Source organism: Aquarana catesbeiana, linkage group LG01 (genome assembly GCF_042186555.1).
Source record: "Aquarana catesbeiana isolate 2022-GZ linkage group LG01, ASM4218655v1, whole genome shotgun sequence".
Lineage (NCBI taxonomy): Eukaryota > Metazoa > Chordata > Amphibia > Anura > Ranidae > Aquarana > Aquarana catesbeiana.
Window position 1 is genome coordinate 38,275,411 of NC_133324.1, and position 16,692 is coordinate 38,292,102.

A 16,692-nucleotide genomic window follows, 5' to 3' on the forward strand; every position below is an offset into this window, starting at 1 on the left:
AAATGATGGCAATATCCCTTATCCAAGAGAATATCCCTCCAAATCCAAAATCAACATTTCCAAAAGGACTCCAGGTGTTGCGAGCCTCTTGTTGCAGCTTGGCCACCTCTTTCCTATGCTGAGCTATCACATCATAATAATCTGGTACCTCTATACTAGTATTGTGTACACAAGTGCAACATTCATAATCCTCAGTCATTTCACATAATCCTGTAAGGGCTGAACTCATGCTTTCAATGGCTAAGTCATGCAATTCTAGTTGTTTTCTAATAGCCCTAGTTTCAACATTAAGTTTAGAAATGTCATCGGAGTTCTTTTCCATCATCTCATCAATAATTCGTGAGTAATTATTTAACCTTTTCATCAAATCTATTCCCCATCCTGTCCAGGAAGGGAACCATGGCCAGGTCATATCCTTTTCAAGGAATAACTCTCTTATTATGTTTTAATGGATAACTTGTATGCTAGCTTCAAGTAAATGACTCCCATCACTATCGCCTACCACCCCCATTATGGGCACCAATGAGGCCAGATAACACCAGCCTTGGGCCTCTTGTGGAATCCAGGGATAACAAGTCTTTCCACAACAAACATAAGTGTGGTTACCAAACGAGAAGGACATATTCACAGCAGTCTCTTGATCTACTGCTGTAACTATTGCCAGAACCTGAAACAAAATGCTGTACAGGTTTACTACTATCATTTTTAGAGGCAAGAGTTTTTTTAAATCAGCCCGTACTCTGACCTTATCGTGGTGTGTTTGATATAAAGAGCAAGACTTCCCACTAGGGGCATAGCAATTAGAAATGTTCAAAACCGATTGACTACAGGCATGAGCATTTCTAGTAGAATTCCCTAAATTAAAACACCAGGTAGGATTATGATTTCTATTGATGATGTGAAAGGAAATGGTGTCATTAGTTCTTCTGCTGACATTCAAAAGGTCAAGGGGAATCTCTCCTCTCAAAAGGGGAGTAATATTCAAAGGTATCTTTATTAAGGGTATCTAACGGTGCTAGGGTGCAGTTTGCTACAGATCCAACATTTATGAAATCCTGATTTCTGAGCATAAGCATATTTAAATTTTAGCAAAAGCATTTTATCAGCAAAATTATCTTCAATGTCTCTCTTATTTCTAAATTGTATCACTGTAACGTTCTCCTGTGTATGTGTGTTCCCACAAATACTTTTAATGGCACCCAAATCTTCAGGGTGGTAGATACAGTTAGTGATGATCCAAGTGGGCGGGAACACTATCAGGGTGATCAGGAACAGGAGGCAAAATGCCTTGCCAGAAGTCTGTGGTGAAATAAGCGAGGTCATCTTCTCTGGCCGGACCTGCTTTTCCAGGAACTCCTACTTCATCTGCTTGGACTTCTGCTTGAGGGCCTTCTGTGTTTAGGATCTCCTTCCTGCTCTTGGGGCTTTGGGCAACCTTTTTCACTCAGCTGGCATGGATCCAGGATTGGCAATTTTCCACCAGGATAGCCGTTCTGGTCACTGCAATCACCGTAGTAGGAGGTCCAAAAGGATATCCCCGCTTCTTGCTTCTATTCAACTGCTGGACCACCACCGTGTCTCCTACTTTACAAGGATGGGTAGGTTCCTGTGAAATAAAAAGGAGAGGTGTGAGCAACATTTCTCTCAACTGTATCCAAAGTTTTGATTAGTTTCCTCACATACTCTGACTGTATCAGATCCAATCCAAACAAAAAAAAAAAAAAAGAAAAATCATTGACCTTTCTTTGCATGTGTACACACACACACGTGTTTGAATTCAAAGATACATTTAAAAACCAGGAGTATGAATACAAGATTAATTATTTGTAACTAAACTAGAGACAACAGGTTTTAATGTTGGCACACGTTATTCAAACAATTTGTCAAAATGTATTGTACAGGATGAGACCAACTACCTGCGGTCAGCAGTGGGTTCATTTTGAGCAGGAAAAGGTTCATGGACTTAAAAAAGGTTTAAAAAGGTATCCGTCTTGACAAAGCTGAAAAAGTCACTGCTCTGGCCCAGGGAGTGGGAAAGGGACGACCCATCAGCACTTCAAAAGGAGAGTAGCCTGTAGTTTTGGAAGGAGTATTTCTTATCTCGGCCAAGACCGCTGGGAGAACCATCTTCCAATAGACAAAAGTTCCTCCTGTGGCTTTCCTTATTTTATGTTTCACGGTTCTATTTACCCTTTCCACTATCCCTGAACTTTGGGTATGATATGGAATGTGAAACTTCCATTCTATTTGGAGCGAGTGTACCAAGTCCTGACATAATTTTGAGGTGAATGCAGGACCTCTGTCTGAGTTTATCTGAAGTGGGCATCCCCATCGAGGAATAATTTCCTGTGTGAGAATTTTCACTACTGTTTGTGCGTCTTCCTTTGTAGTTACAAAAAGTTCGACCCATCTCGAGAACATGTCCACAATTACCAAAAGATATTCCTATCTTTTTCCTAACTTGGGCATGTGTGTGAAATCAACTTGGAGGTGGGTGAAAGGTGTACTGGGATATATCAAATGTTCGTGTTTCACTTTGTTTGGGATGTTTGGGTTGTTCTTAATGCAAGTAACACACCTGGACACATAATCTCTTGTCAACCAGGGGAGATCTGAAATGTAAAAATCCTTGCCTAGTAATTCACAAGTTGCCTTCCAGCCTCTGTGACCTATTCCATGATACTGGGAAATAAAAAGTGATGCACTTGCCATTGGTATACATACCTTCCCCTCTTTGCACAAAAGTCCTGTTTCTGGATCTGTTTGTGCACCTACTTTTCACAATCTCTCATGTCGTCTTCTGAGGCGTAATGTTGTAGGTCAGACAGTACATGGTCAAAACAAGGTAATTCAGGCTCTAAGGGCCCTTTCACACTGGTGCGGGGGCGGCGTCGGCGGTAAAGTGCCGCTATTGTAAGCGGCGCTTTATCGTCGGTATTCGGCTGCTAGTGGGGCAGTTTTACCCCCCGCTAGCGGCCGAGAAAGGGTTAAAAACCACCGGAAAGCGTCTCTGCTTTGCTGGCGGTATAGCCACGCTGTCCCATTGATTTCAATGGGCAGGAGCGGTGCAGGAGCGGTATACACTCCACTTCTTCACCGCTCTTAAGATGCTGCTAGCAGGACTTTTTTTCCCGTCCTGCTAGCGCACTGCTCCAGTGTGAAAGCTCTCGGGGCTTTCACACTGGAGACACAGCAGTGGCTGTCTTGGGTTGGTTTGCAGGTGCTATTTTTAGCGCAATAGCGCCTGCAAACCACCCCAGTGTGAAAGGGCCCTAACATTGGCATTTGGATTTGAGCTGGTTGAGAGATAGCTGCTTGTCTGGCTGCTGAGTCAGCTAGGGCATTTCCTCTAGCTACCTCTGTTTGTTGGCCTGTATGTGCTCTGCAATGTATTATGGCAAGAGTTCTAGGCAACTGAATGGCTTTTAACAATGACACTGCTAGAGAGGAATGGGAGATGCTTTTTCCATCAGCTGCAATGAAACCCTGCCTACTCCATATGACACCGAAGTCATATACCATGCCATACCCATATTTGGAGTCATTGTAAATATTCACATCTTGACCTTCAAATATTTGGCATGCCCTGGTGAGTGCAATCAATTCTGCAGCTTGTACTGATTGATATGGGATAGGTTTGGCCACAAGTATGACATCTGGAAGTTGCACAACCACACATCCTGCATGATATGTGTGATCATTCGGCCTAGAACAAGATCCATCCACATACACATTTTGCACATTTGGCAAAGCAGTAGGGGACAAGTCAGGTCTGGGAGATGTGTCTTGGTGAATGAGGTTGGTGCAGTCATGTTGTGGCACCACCTCATCCTGCTCTCCTTTTAATCCTAGCAGGGCATTTAAAATTGGAGCTGGGCCTGCATTAGGGGAAAAAAAATAGGGGAATTAGCCTGGATCAACCAACCATATTAAATGAGTATTAATAAAGGCCTATATCAGGCAATCAACCGCATAAAGAATGCGGGATACCATTAGGGGTTGTCCTAAAGCATACAAGAAAAAACTTAGAGATCTCTCAAGAGGACAAGAAAAAAACCCTTAGGTAAGGTCTGAAAAAAGCAAGCCAAAATTTTAATAAACAATAAATCATAAACACCACACAATTACAGCAAATTGTAGAAAAATGGGCTATAGTCTTGGGTCACAGGTAAAGCTCCTGGTTTCAAAGTGACTTTATAGGGCGTAAAGGAAATGAACCCTACATCAAGAGGATTCACTGCCCATACTCCCTCCTCACTCATTTGACATCTTCCTCTTCTGGGTGTGAGAGCAATGTAAAAAGGTGAACCTTGTCAGATTTTACATATAATCCTCCTTTTGCAGTAATTTTCATTGTAGTGCCTAATTTTCCCAGCAAATCCCTTGCCAAGAGACTCACGGGACAATCAGGAATAATTCTGAAGCAATGTTGGAGATCACAATCAGCACCAGTACGGGTGCTCAGTGAAAGCGGGGGTGTTTTAAAAGTTTTGGTGAGTATCCCTTTTATTCTCATTGAAGGCACAGCATCCACAACCTCTCCCCTATAAAAATCCTTGCTAATGGTACTACATGTCGCTCCATTATCGGGCAAGAATGGTACCTCATGCCCGTCTACAAGCAATGAAATTATAGGCTGTTCATGATAAGAATGAGAGACAAGTGGAAATGCTAGGATACTACCTTCCAGGCAGCTTCATTGTGACTGCTGTTGTCTCCAAGAAATGGGGTACTTAACACCATGTTGCTGCTGTACTGGGGTTGTTGCCTGAGGGGGAGTGGGGGCAGCAGGTGGCCCTGAATTTATACACTCCTGGCCATACCAGGGGCATTGAGCTTTCCAATGTCCGCTGTCTCTGCAGTTAAAACACCCTGTCTTAGGTTGCCTTTGCTGGAAGTCCCCTCTTTGTGGCCGTCCTCTTCCCCTATATCCACCTCTATAACCCCCTCTGTTCTGTCCCCTTTTCTTGTAAAAGTTTACCCTTTGATTTCCTGAGAAATTATCCTGGTAATGTGTCGGTACTGGTGTTTGTTGGGGGATGTCAAAACATCCCACTGCAACTTTTTCAGTCAATGTTTTTTGAAAGTCAGTCATACTCTTTGTAGCCCAGTCTGAAATTTGCTGTCTCACAGTGAGTGCATATTTAGGGGTCAGGTTGCTAAGATAAGTCTGTATTAGAAGACATGTGCATTTCATTTTGAGTGTTAAGTCTGACATCTTGTGTCCAGACTTCCTGAAATCTTTTCCAAAATTTCAACACTGACTCTGATGATTTTTGTTTGCAAGCTACTGCAGTAGGGAGTGATGACTTATTAATGAAAACTCTTTTCATTTCCTTCTCTAGCTCTTCCACATAAGGTTCCTTCCTTCAACAGTATTTAGTGAATAAGCCTCTGCCTTGATGGTGGGTGCTTCTAGGACATTTATGGTGGGCACTTTAGTCCAATCCCAAGGGGAGGTAGTTCCCACCAAACTGTCTATGATGATGCTTATATCTTCCTGTGTATAATTTCTACCCTTACAAGCTTTCTTTAAATAAGCTATCGCCCCCAAGGCTGATGTGGAAGGTTTGGGGCAATGTTTGATAATACAATTGATATCCTCAATATCAATAGACTTTATTACCAAAACATCACCCACAGTCAGGAAAGGAAAATTCTGCATAACTAACTGTGTAGCTACTTCCTCTTCTTTCTCCGGCTGCTCTCTGTCAGCTGCCTGTTTTAAAACTGCGTGTTTTGTACTCTGACCCTCTGCAGTGTGTGCAGCCTGTTTTAACTTCTGCGTTGCACTCCTAGTTTGAGCAGGATCTTCTCTATGGTCCATCTTTGGTTTATGTTCCTCCACAGGTGTCTTTTCAGCCTTGGGTAATTCCTCATCCATAGTGGAGGAGGCAGCACCGGTCAGCTGTTGTATTTGTGAAACTATAGGCGGTGGCTGATCTATTGGGACAGCAACTTGTGGTTCTGGTAGGCCCACAGGCAGTGCCTGATCCACCACTGCACCCTGCTGTGGAACGGATGCAGGGAGAGCAGGTGCCTCTGCAGGTAGCACTCTATTCTCAAATGGACGGACTGCTGCAACTGCAGCCAAAAAGTCCATGTCCTCTTTTGAGAATGAGGGGTATATTTGTTTAGGTGATCCCCTGTTTGGCTGCGGTACATAAGGTGGAGGTGGAGGTGGCGGGGCACAGGGAGCTGGGGCAAGAGCTAGTGCACATGGAACTAGGGACGAGAAACCTGATTTAAGTCTCTTCTCACAAGCATGTAACCCTGGGGCTTCCTTGACCCTTGGATTTGGACTTTTCTTTCTTATTTTCTTATCCGCTCTCTCATACCAGTAGGGGGCATACAATAACCAATTTTCCCCGCCTTTCCTCATATATTCCTTATCCCATTGGGGGTCTCCCGTATAATATGGGAAAGCTTCCCTATCTCCCAAGCAAAGGTCCTTAATCATATCCATGTGAAAAGTATCATTTTCGCCCTGTCGGGGAAATGGGTTACTCCTCCTCATGGTTTCAGTCCATCCCGCCAGATTATCTACCCAAGGGTTAATATACACGTAATCAGTTCCACATATTCTGGCTACATAACATTTACATGTCTCTCCTACATATGAAGGGGGAATCTTCTTCCCTGAAAGCTGACCCATAATAATGCAATGATGGACGTCACCTCACCTCGCAGCATCTGACAAAATCCACACAATACGCGTACAAATTATCTTATTGTATATCTTATTTTATCTTCTAAGTGATAGAAAAGGTAAGCAAAGAGGTTGGGTTTTTCTGGCACACTCTATCAGATATCTTTATCAAACTTCTTAAAGTACTGTACTATATTACTTTGGGCTTCTCAGAACCCCTTGGAACTATCTCAGAGTTCCTTACACTGCTGTCACCCGAACGGACTTTTACCAAGGTTCATACATTTACATAAATGTTTTTAACACTACACCTTCTGTTAATCCCATACAGGGAAACGGTCTTTTAAACTAAAAGTCATGGTAAGAGAAATAATAATAATTAAATCACCGGACTTAGGTAATGATGACCATCCCACTTCTGACACCAACTGATGGGGTGTACTGATGTTTTAGGAGCAAATGAACCCTCATATGATATCCTGCCTAGAGTGTTCCTTCAAACCCAATCAGGCCCGGAGACCACTTTGATAAGAAGTTATGACACGCTGTCAATACATGCAGTTCTCAAAATGGTCTGCCAGTTTATTTCCGTGTTTCCACTTGTATAATGAGAATGACATCACAAAAAAAGTCCAACCCTTTCATTAATATATGGTAAGGATACAGACATACAGGATGTTTTAAAACAAGCAAAAATAGAATATTAATAACTCATATAGAAACTAACAACAGGAAAATGCTTCGTACATCATTTTGGGGAAATCAAACCATTTATATGAAATTGAAACTTAACTTCTCATAGATGTCACATATACATATTATTCTAAAATGAATACACATTTTTACAGGGGTGTATAGCTAAAATGGTGGACAGCAAGCTAAAATATCCCTTCATGCTGAGACTATGTTAGGTCTTGTACTACATGTCTACGGAACAAGTCTTCTAAAACTAAGAATTGGGGTCTATTGGAGCTCCTTCCTGTACCTGAGAAGTTACATAGTTAGTAAGGTTGAATAAAGACACCAGTCCATCCAGTTCAACCTGAGTGAGTGTGTGTCTACAACCCTGACCCTTGTTCCTAACCCTGTACATCGCACACTCACATCAGTCCCTACCCTCAATCAAAGGTCCCCATTCATATACTAGGGCCAATTTTGGACAGAAGCCAATTAACCTACCAGCATGTCTTTGGAGTGTGGGAGGAAACCGGAGTACCCGGAGGAAACCCACGCAGGCACAGGGAGAACATGCAAACTCCAGGCAGGTAGTGTCGTGGTTGGGATTTGAACCAGCGACCCTTTTTACTGCTAGGTGAGAGTGCTAACCACTGCACCACTGTGCCGCCCAAGTTATGGAGCATGATCTCCATGGACTTTATTGTCGAACTACCCCCGTCCGAAGGATTTACCACCATCTTCGTGATAGTAGACTGCCTGTCCAAGATGGCCTACTTTGTGCCCCTGAAAGGTACCCCTTCTGCTACGGAGACCGCTGTCAAGGAAGTAGTGCATCTACATGGTATTTCTACCCTATCCTGTGAGTCAGGCTCTCAAAAAAAGAAACCACAAAAAAAAAACAAATAGCATAAATGGAAGGAAGAGGAGTCTAAACATGGGACCTCATATTTATAAATTTCTTAAAAAAAAGGGGGGAGAAGCCTACAAAAAAGAAAAAAAAAATGAAAGAGGAGCAATCTATATACAGTATGAAACCTCCTACCCCTATATAACATATTATATATATAGTGTATATCTAGTGGAAAAAAAAAACAATTAGCTTTCATTTGTGCTTATATTTACTCATTAGTATTCCTTTATCTTCATGTTTTAAAGAGTTAAAGCGGAGTTCCAGGTGCATTTTTTTTCTGGTATACGAGCATAATGCATTATTAACATTAAAAATGAGTGTGGATTGTGAATGTTGATAATATATGTGTTTTATACTTAGTAAATCTTCTTCTGGCTGTTGCCATCATGATTGTGGGCATGTGAAGCCCAATTGATACTTCTCCCAGGATTAGTGATAGAGAGGTGCATGTTGGGTAACCACCATGCACCTCTCAATATCGCGCATGCGCGATTCTCCGGTGGCCGTAGCGCCGATTGTTTCCAAAGTTGCCATAACCAATGGGCGGCGACGGAGGAAGGTCCCGCCCTGTTGTTATGGCAACCACATTAATTTTCATAATTTCCTGTCGAAAATAGTGCAGTTTTTGATCACAGCACTGCCCACAGACTCCTGGGAAATGATGACTCCCATTTCCCAGAAGCACAGGTGAGGCAGGAAGAGAGGAGGAGCACCACGGACCAAGGAAGTGGCAGATTAGGAGCACTACATAGCAAGAGGGTGTTTCTGGTAAGTATAAAAAAAAATGTCCTCAAATGTTTCTTTATATTATTAAAGGTCTGTGAATATGTAAAAAAAAATTCAAGGTGGAACTCCACTTTAAGTATTACTTAAAATTACAAAGTGCCAACTCATAATCTATGAGAAAAAAAAAAACCCCGAAAGCAAAAAACAGCCGATAAAAATGTGTTTCCCCAATTTCCTTACTCCAAAAAAGGTGCATCATGCTAATCAATATTTACGATATTATGCATTACAAGAATAAAAAAAAACTTTAATTTGTGGACTTATTCATATATGTTCTTATATATTACTATTTAAAATCTAAGTATTACTCCTAATCCTCAGTGTCAGTTAAAAAAACAAAAACAAATAAACTCATAAATATGTCCATATATTTTCTATCAAACATCCAGCCATTCTGATGCCGCTTTTGATGTTTCAAAGAAAGGGGTATGATCTCCATCTGTTATCCTCAATTTTAAAGGAGACTGAATTTAATTCCCTCATCACGCAGTCTTTTCTGTACTTTCATATAAGCTCTGCTCTGGAAAGCTCAGGAAAAAAAAAGCAATTTAGCATTTTCATATTGCAAATTTGTATTCAACTGGTCTGTTGTTAAAATATGGTCTTGATCCCTATAGTTCAACAAGCAGAGAAGCAAGGGATGTGGAAAGGTCCCAGGTTTAGGGGATCGAATCGAAATTCTGTGTGCTCGCTCTACCACAAAAGTGACTTGCATATCTATATGCCCCAGGACGTTTATTAGCAGCCTTTCTGCAAACTCCACTGGTTTAACCACCTTTGCTCGTTCTGGCAAGCCCATAATACGGATGTTATTTCTCCTCAATCTACTTTCTGTATCCACGGCTCTGTCCTACAAAGCACGGATTTGTTCTTTTACATTTTGCAGTTCTTTATTATCTGTTCTCACTGTGTCTTCCACTGTTGAGATTCGGACTTCAGCCTCTGATATCCTTGATTTAACCTTATCAAATTCATGCCTCATTATATTGATATCAATTGCCAATTAATCAATTTTTGCTGTAAGGGTCTCACTGCATGTCTTAATAGCTGTCATGATATCCGAGCTAGAGGGAACAGACTCCATCCCCTTATCTATAACTGTCTGTGTGCCTGCAGATATTGTCACCCGGGGGGATTTTACAGCTGGTTTGTTTGTTGATTTAGCAGCTGATGAGGAGGAAGAGGAACATGGAATGTCTGTTTGTGCTCTGGTAGGGTGTGGCTTACCTGGGGCCATCAAGGCCTGCTGTTATGGAAGCACTAGATTTTGTCAGTCGGTCACCAGCTGTTTCTGATAGCCGCGTTCCTGTGTTTTTGGTCCTTATCCAACCTACACTTTAAGCTTTCTGAAGCCCTCAGGCTGTTCCAGGACTTGTGGCTCAGATCTATCCATCCGTTTGGAAGTGCACACTGTGGGGGAAGTTTGCCAGGACTCTCAGCTTTAACCACTCGGCTCCTATGTCTCCTAATCACCACTTGGGCGGGTCAGCTGGCTCCGATATCTCTCACTGGAAGCCTCATGAAATCCAAGCACTGACTCAAAGCACAGCCTAGGCCTACACCAACATGGCTTCGAATCCAGGTCTGGTATAGGCAACCTTCTGTGATCTCACATCTTCCACTAACAGGCTGGTCTTTCTCTCTGTGTCTTCTGCTCTGCTTTGTGCATTGAGAGTGGAGACAAAATGACACACTTCTGGTCCCGAACTGCCAGTACAGGAAGTTGTGATCTACCAGACCACCATCATGTGTTCCAGCACCTGGAAGGGAACAGATAGTAGCCCAGTGCTCTGTTTTATTTCATTTTATTCTATTTATAATTTATAACGAGTGGTATGTGAATAAGAAATATGGGACTAAATCCTGGAGCATCCTTATGTAGTGCTGGAAGGTGAAGTGCATTTAGTGCAATCCATAATAGTATAAATGGACACAATAAGTTATTGACTAGGCTGAATTGTGGAGTTTGGTATGTTGTGTGCCACTAGGACCATGCAACTTGGGACCATCAGGTGTCATACCATCAGGTGCAGGGCTGGACTGGGACAAAAATTTGGCCCTGGACTTCATCCAGACCGGCCCACTTAAATTTTGCAAACACGCACAAAACCAGTATATATACTGTTGGGGGGGTGGACACAGTGGGACACAGTGGGGGGGTGGAGGACACAGAGTGACACCATAGGGGGGTGGAGGGTACCACGGGGGGGGGTGAAGGACACTGTGAGGGTGGAGAACACAGTTGGACACCGTGGGGGGTGGAGGACACAGTTGGACAGTGTGGGGGATGGAGAACACAGGGGGACATCCTGGGAGGGTGGAGGACACTGTGGGGTTGGAGGACACTGTGGGGGTGGGGGACACAGTTGGACACCATGGGGGGGTGGAGGACACCATGGGGGGGTGGAGGACACTGTGGGGGTGGAGGACACAGTTGGACACTGTGGAGGGTGGAGGACACAGTGGGGGGTAGAGGACAGAGGGGGACTCCATGGGGGTGGAGGACACCGGGGGGACACCGTAGGGGGGTGGAGGACCAGGGGAACACCGTGGGGGGTGGAGGACACAGTGGGGGTGGAGGACACAGAGGGACACCGTGGGGGGAGGACACCATGGGGGTGGAGCACACCATGGGGGGGTGGAGGACACCGTGGGGGGGTGGAGGACACTGTGGAGGTTGAGGATACAGTTGGACACCGTGGGGGGTGGAGGACACAGTTGGACACTGTGGGGGTGGAGGACACTGTGGGGGTGGAGGACACAGTAAGACACCGTGGGGGGTGGAGGACACAGTCGGACACCATGGGGGGTGGAGGACACAGTCGGACACCGTGGGGGGTGGAGGACAAAGTTCAACACTGTGGGGGCGGAGGACACAGTTTGACACCGTGGGGGGTGGAGGACACAGTTAAACAGCGTGGGGGGGTGGAGGACTAGGGGAACATCGTGGGGGGTGGAGGACACAGTGGGGGTGGAGGACACAGAGGGACACCGTGGGGGGAGGACACCATGGGGGTGGAGCACACCATGGGGGGTGGAGGACACTGTGGGGGGGGTGGAGGACACCGTGGGGGTTGAGGACACAGTTGGACACCGTGGGGGGTGTAGGACACAGTTGGACAGTGTGGGGGATGGAGAACACAGGGCAACATCGTGGGGGGTGGAGGACACAGGGGGACATCGTGGGGGGGTGGAGGACACAGTTGGACACTGTGGGGGGGTGGAGGACACCATGGGGGTCTGGAGGACACCGTGGGGGTGGAGGGCACAGTTTGACACTGTGGGGGGTGGAGGACAGAGGGGGACACCAGGGGGGTGAAGGACACAGGGGGACACCGTGGGGGGGATAGAGGACACAGGGGAGCACCGTGGGGGGGTGGAGGACACAGTGGGGGTGGAGGACACAGAGGGACACCGTGGGGGGAGGACACCATGGGGTGGTGGAGGACACTGTGGGGGTTGAGGACACAGTTGGACACCGTGGGTGGTGGAGGGCACAGTTGGACACTGTGGGGGTGGAGGACACAGTTGGACACTGTGGGGGGTGGAGGACACAGTTGAACACTGTGGGGGTGGAGGACACAGTTTGACACTGTGGGGGGGGGTGGAGGACACAGTTGGACAGCGTGGGGAGTGGAGGACACGGTTGGAAAGCGTTGGGGGTGGAGGACACAGTTGGACAGCGTGGGGGGTGGAGGACAAAGGGGGACACCGTGGGGGGGGTGGAGGACACAGTTGGGCACCATGGGGGGGTGGAGGACAGAGGGGGACAGCATGGCGGGTGGAGGACACAGTGGGGGGGTGGAGAACAGAGGGGGACAGTGTGGGGAGTGGAGGACACAGTGGGGGTGGAGGACAGAGGCGGACAGCGTGGGGGGTGGAGGACAGAGGGGGACAGCGTGGGGAGTGGAGGACACAGTGGGGGTGGAGGACAGAAGGGGACAGCATGGGGGGTGGAAGACAGAGGGGGACACTGTGGGGAGGTGGAGGACACAGGGGGACACTATGGGGGGGTGGAGGACACAGTTGGGCACCGTGGGGGCTGGAGGACAGAAGGGGGAAAGCGTGGGGGTGGAGGACACAGTGGGGGTGGAGGACAGAGGGAGACAATGTGGGGGTGGAGGACACAGTGAGGGGTGGAGGACAGAGGGGGACAGAGGGGGACAGCTTTAGGGGTGGAGGACACAGTGGGGATGGAGAACAGAGGGGGACAGCGTGGGGGGTGGAGGACACAGTAGGAGTGGAGGACAGAGGGGGACAGCGTGGGGGGTGGAGGACAGAGGGGGACAGCGTGGGGGGGTGGAAGACACAGTGGGGGTGGAGGACAGAGGGGGACAGCGTGGGGGGTGGAATACACAGTGGGGGTGGAGGACAGAGGGGGACAGTGTGGGTGGGAAACAGGAGACTATAATGGGGCCTCCTGTGATCCTGTTGGGGCCCGGGCCCCCTACATCTGTACTGGCTGCCTCTGCTCCCCCCTCCTCAGTGATGGCGATAGTACATAGCCTCACCCGATGCCTGCAATAAGACCTCTCATGGCGCGCTGCTCTCTGCCGGGACCTCCGCTCTTCTCGTCTGTCCCGGATGATGTCATGTACAAACACCTGGGGTAGACGGGAGGCAAGGAGGGGCCAGCGGGGAACAGAACGCTGTGAAAGGTCCTATTGCAGCCGCTTCCAGTGCTAGTATTGCAGAGCCTGTCATGGGGCCCCACAGTGCCTATAGGTCAGTCCACCCCTGTAGTACAGCAGAGCTCAAAGTAATGGCTGCGCGGTTCTCGCATCCATTACCTTGACAGGCTGTCACTCAAACTGGCCCACTGAGCCATCGGCCCACTGGGAAAGTCCCGGTGGCCAGTACATGCCTGATCAGTAGGGATGAGCCGAACACCCCCCTGTTCGGTTCGCACCAGAACATGCGAACAGGAAAAAAGTTCGCTCGAACATGCAAACACCGTTAAAGTGTATGGGACACGAACATGAATAATCAAAAGTGCTAATTTTAAAGGCTTATATGCAAGTTATTGTCATAAAAAGTGTTTGGGGACCCGGGTCCTGCCCCAGGGGACATGGATCAATGCAAAAAAAAGTTTCAAAAACGGCCGTTTTTTCAGGAGCAGTGATTTTAATAATGCTTAAAGTCAAACAATAAAAGTGTAATATCCATTTAAATTTCGTAGCTGGGGGGTGTCTATAGTATGCCTGTAAAGGGGCCCATGTTTCCCGTGTTTAGAACAGTCTGACAGAAAAATGACATTTTGGAAGGAAAAAACCCATTTAAAACTACCCGCGGCTATTGCATTGCCGACAATACACATAGAAGTTCATTGATAAAAACGGCATGGGAATTCAACACAGGGAAACCCCAAACCAAAATATAAAAAAAAAATGACGTGGGAGTCCCCCTAAATTCCATACCAGGTCCTTCAGGTCTGGTATGGATATTAAGGGGAACCCCGGCCAAAATTTTTTAAAAAAATGACGTGGGGTTCCCCCTAAATTCCATACCAGACCTGAAGGGTCTGGTATGGATTTTAAGGGGAACCCCGTGCCAAAAAAAAAAAAAAAAGGCGTGGGGTCCCCCCAAAAATCCATACCAGACCCTTATCCGAGCACGCAACCTGGCAGGCCGCAGGAAAAGAGGGGGGAAGAGAGTGTGCCCCCCCTCCTGAACCGTACCAGGCCACATGCCCTCAACATTGGGAGGGTGCTTTGGGGTAGCCCCCAAAACACCTTGTCCCAATGTTGATGAGGACAAGGGCCTCATCCCCACAACCCTAGCCAGTGGTTGTGGGGGTCTGCGGGCGAGGGGCTTATCGGAATCTGGAAGCCCCCTTTAACAAGGGGACCCCCAGATCCCGCCCCCCCGTGTGAAATGGTAAGGGGGTACTTACCCCTACCATTTCACTAAAAAACTGTCAAAAATGTTAAAAATGACAAGAGACAGTTTTTGACAATTCCTTTATTTAAATGCTTCTTCTTTCTTCTATCTTCCTTCATCATCTTCTGTTTTTTTTTTTCGCCATTTATTTATTTTTTTTTTTGGCGCGGGGTTCCCCTTAAAATCCATACCAGACCTGAAGGGTCTGGTATGGAATTTAGGGGGAACCCCACGTCATTTTTTTTTTTTAATCTTGGCCGCAGTTCCCCTTAATAACCATACCAGACCTGAAGGGCCTGGTATGGAATTTAGGGGGACTCCCACGTCATTTTTTTTTTAAATTTTGGTTCGGGGTTTCCCTGTGGGGAATTCCCATGCCGTTTTTATCAATGAACTTCTATGTGTATTGTCGGCAATGCAATAGCCGCGGGTAGTTTTAAATGGGTTTTTTCCTTCCAAATGTCATTTTGCTGTCAGACTGTTCTAAACACAGGAAACATGCGCCCCTTTACAGGCATACTATAGACACCCCCCAGCTACGAAATTTAAAGGGATATTACACTTTTATTGTTTGACTTTAGGCATTATTAAAATCACTGCTCCTGAAAAAACTGCCATTTTTAAAACTTTTTTTTTGCATTGATCCATGTCCCCTGGGGCAGGACCCAGGTCCCCAAACACTTTTTATGACAATAACTTGCATATAAGCCTTTAAAATTAGCACTTTTGATTTCTCCCATAGACTTTTAAAGGGTGTTCTGCGGCATTCGAATTTGCCGCGAACACCCCAAATTGTTCGCTGTTCGGCGAACTTGCGAACAGCTAATGTTCGAGTCGAACATGAGTTCGACTTGAACTCGAAGCTCATCCCTACTGATCAGGTGTCTCTGAAATCTTTTCCTCTCCCCTTCCCCTCCCACTTAGGGAGATGTGGCAGGACTCATGTATTACTCAAATTAGGGAGGTGAAAGGTGGTTCTGTCATCTGTTTGTACCTATAAGGTTGGAGGACGGACTTCTGGTTTCTGAATTTATGATACGCTACCATTCTATTTTGCTTTGTGAGTATAACTTGTATATTTTATCTTTCAAAAAAGTGCTTTAGATGATGCACTAGGTGTTTGTGCTCTTTTGCTTTTTGTTTGAACAGTTCAAGATTGCCCAATCTGAGGAGGACTGAATCGCTACAATCATTCAGTCTGAGTTGAACAGTAGTCATTGCATTTGCACATCTTATGGCTAGCTTCTCTGTGAATTCTTAGTGCTGAGGTGTCAAGTTTCTATTGTTCTATGATACATTTTGGATGGTCACGCTTCCTAAGATTCTTTACTATTTTAGGGCTCTGCTGATATGCTTACCAAACTCGTTTTTCATAGATATTAAATGAATGTTATCTAAATTTATCTGGCAAGGCAAATTCACCTATTTTAGACCAAGATAAATGTTGGTTCCTCCTGTCTCTTTTGAAGCAATGGAGTGTGATAGAGCAATCTGTTTCTTACCACAGGTACTCTAAAGAATCTTATATTGGCTTAATCTGCAAATAATTTACTAACCATCCCACTATCTCAGCATCTCTTCAAGAGTGGGAATACTTTCTTAAATCACCCCCAAAACATATTATTTGTATTGCTTTACCATTGGAAATGTTTAGATTCCTCACCCAACAAATTTCTTTTAAACACTGGCCTACTGTAGGTAAATACACCATTGATGGCATAATCTATAATAGAAAACATAAATCTTTTGAATTACTTCCAACTTACTTGCTCTTTCCAACTCAGGATTA

General features: G+C 45.8%; 1 protein-coding gene across 1 annotated transcript in view; it reads left to right on the forward strand.

Annotated features, from left to right (window-relative positions):
* Positions 1–16,692, forward strand: part of LOC141118317 (vomeronasal type-2 receptor 26-like) — a 153,674-nt gene that overhangs the window by 106,983 nt on the left and 29,999 nt on the right. The gene's annotated exons all lie outside the window — the stretch shown is intronic.